Source organism: Gossypium hirsutum, chromosome D08 (assembly GCF_007990345.1).
Source record: "Gossypium hirsutum isolate 1008001.06 chromosome D08, Gossypium_hirsutum_v2.1, whole genome shotgun sequence".
NCBI classification, from domain to species: Eukaryota; Viridiplantae; Streptophyta; class Magnoliopsida; order Malvales; family Malvaceae; genus Gossypium; species Gossypium hirsutum.
In genome coordinates this window covers 22,374,413-22,377,630 of record NC_053444.1, presented here as the reverse complement: position 1 = coordinate 22,377,630, position 3,218 = coordinate 22,374,413, and positions in this window count along the sequence as shown.

Genomic DNA, 3,218 nt, shown 5'->3' with positions numbered 1-3,218 from the left:
TGGCTACAAAGGAACATGTTGGTTGCTATATCGCTACACAGGTCCTGGTGTGTCACAACATCGACTCTATGACGGGAATAAAACACTTATACATGTGCATATTTAACCATTTTTGGATTAACTTTTTTCTATATCGAACATATCAAAATGGCCTTACCATTAGGACTACTTCTCACATGCATCATAATTGATTAAATGTCACCATTCTAACCAATTCCAAATGGTTCCAATAACCAACATACATACATACCAAATTATGTCCAAATGGTCATAATTGAAACAAACAAACTTGACTAAATTTCATATCAAAACATGCCTTAAATGATCACTTTGAAAACATGCCAACTCTTACCACTTTGGCCATAAAACCATGCATTAGTTTGATCTTATAAACACCAATCTTTAAACATCAAAGTGCCAAAAATAGACCAATCATCAAGACATCAAATATCATAAGTTTCATAAATTCAAAGCAACATTACATTCCGATATCAATAATTAAACATTAGACATACGTCCACTTATACATGCCATTATAACCACAACCAAAGCATCAAAATCTACTGATAAAGTCGATGGATAGTATGATGGATCTTCGACTAGCTTCCAACCCGATCGAGCTTCCGATAATCTATAAAGTAAGAGAAAGATAACTACGTAAGCAATGAATGCTTAGTAAGCTCTCATAAACCATAAGCATAATATTACATTTCAATAATGAAATTTATAGGTTAAAAGTAAACCTATACGAATGTCTTAAGATTTATCAAACCATAATCATCAACTCACAAATGAGTAAGTCCATTAATGTTGCATATTTATTGACCATTCATAACATGATAGGATTTCATGAGACATAATATATAATCATCAACCTTTTTATAAGATATATCTTTCTATTTACTTACTTTCCTTTTTGTTCCCAAATGCTTATCACAAGCCTAAAAAATATTATTAATTCCCAATTCAACGTATTTATCCATGACATAGATAGATCCATTCAAAGCATAAGCAATTTACTAACATATGAATACATCATTTATCTCATTAAACCTTTGTATGACATCATAATGCATCCCAATTATGTACTTACCATATCATTCCTTTTTCTTACCCGTTTCATATGCATAGTACAAGAAAAATCATAAAAATCAATCATATCCACAAGCTTGGCATAAGCCTAAGCACATCAACAACATATTTTAGTTTATTTAAATATGATTCATATGAATTTGACATGGATAACCATTATACTTGAGCGTAATTTAATTGGATTTATCATCCATCTCATAACATATCATGTTTTCCAGGTATCACCATTTCAATGAGTTTCATGCTTACATATCTTAATTCATATTGAACACTTAACTTTTCATTTGCATAACACATAAGACATAAACATAGCATTAACCATAGTCACAAGTTAGTGATTAAACTCTTAACTTAACAAAAATCACCACATGAAAAAATAACTTTCATGAATATATCATATAAGCATTCATACTTTTCATGAACATCGCTATACACACTTTAATCATCAACAACTCATACCTTTCCATACTTTCATGATATTTCCAATCGGAACACTTACCGTTCCTTCCCTTTGTATGCCTGTTGAACCACTTAGAAAAAATTTTCAGATACGTGGGAATCTCACACACTGTGTGCTAACATGTGGTCGAAACCATTTCTTTCCTTTTCCTTTACATAGATGCTCTCTCTTGAACCATAAATGGGTTTGCTCACCCAAGCTATCGGTCGGAATATAGCTACACGGTGCTGCTCACACAAGCTGTCAAGTATCGCAACACATGCCAAAACTCAACCACCGATAGGAGGTTTAGGACCAGCACCCGAAACATGGAAACCCTAATGACATGTCATTTGTATCCTATATATTTCTAAGGTTCAAACGGGGCTCGATAGTCGTCGTACATCATTAAATATTTTATCGTTTCTTTACTCAATGAATTGTATAGTTAACATATATATAATGATTCATTTTCAATAAAATCATATAATAACATTAAATTTAATCAACATTATACATAGTATAGTCATACGAACATACCTACCTAAATTGCAGAAATGTCAAAGTACAGGGGCATTTTGGTAATTTTCTATTCTCCTTGAATTTCTACTCGATCTTGATCTAAATTAATAATTTCATTCAATTTATTAATTTAGATAGTAAAAAAACTTATTTTATGCAATTTAGTCATTTTTTACATTTTTACAAAATTTCCCCTAACATTTTACTTTTATTCAATTTAGTCCCTAAGCTTAAAACATGCAAATTAACCATTTTACCCAAAATTGAGCCTAGTTGAATACTTATGATGGCATGCAATACCACCCATTATTGCAACAATTGCACATCAAATCCTTATATTTTTACTATTTCAACAATTTAGTCCCTAATCGATAAATTCATAAAAAATCACTTAATAAGATACTTTTAAATAACAACTAATATCTCAAATTCATTAATTAACATCCAAAATCACAAGGTTCATCAATGGCAACATTCAAAGTCTTTAACAGTTTCAAAATTGAAGGTATGGGCTAGCTAAACCTAGTTGTAACGATATGAAAAACATAAAAATTGTTAAAAACGAGGCCAAAATCACATACCATGCATGAAATTTCACCATGGCTGAAACTTAGCTTCATGCTTCCATGGACATTCGGCTGTTGAAGAAGAAAACCAAAAAGATGATAAGAATTTAGCCTTTTGTTTTTATTTATTTTAATTTTTAATTTATCAAATTACCAATTTAACCTTGGTTAATAATTAAATAAAACACCAAATTCATGCCCATAATTGTCCACTAACTCCTTGAATGGTTTAATTACCATTCAAGTCCTTTACCTTTATTCAATAAGCCATTTAATCACTCAAATCAAATAGTGATCAAATTTTACATCCTTTACCATTTAGTCCTTTTTAATTAATTAACTATCGAAATGTTAAAATTTCTTTATAGTGATAAAAAATTTCTTTATAAAAAATTTAATACCACCTTAATGATACTTTGTAAATATTTATAAAAATATTTACGACTCAGTTTATAGAAATGAGGTCCCGATACCTCATTTTCTAAAACCAGTTGACCTTAGGGTTTTACCACTTAAACTTAATTCATCATTAATATCACATAAATTATCATATCAAAAACCTTTTAAAAGAAATATTTGACTTGTAAATATTAAATAAT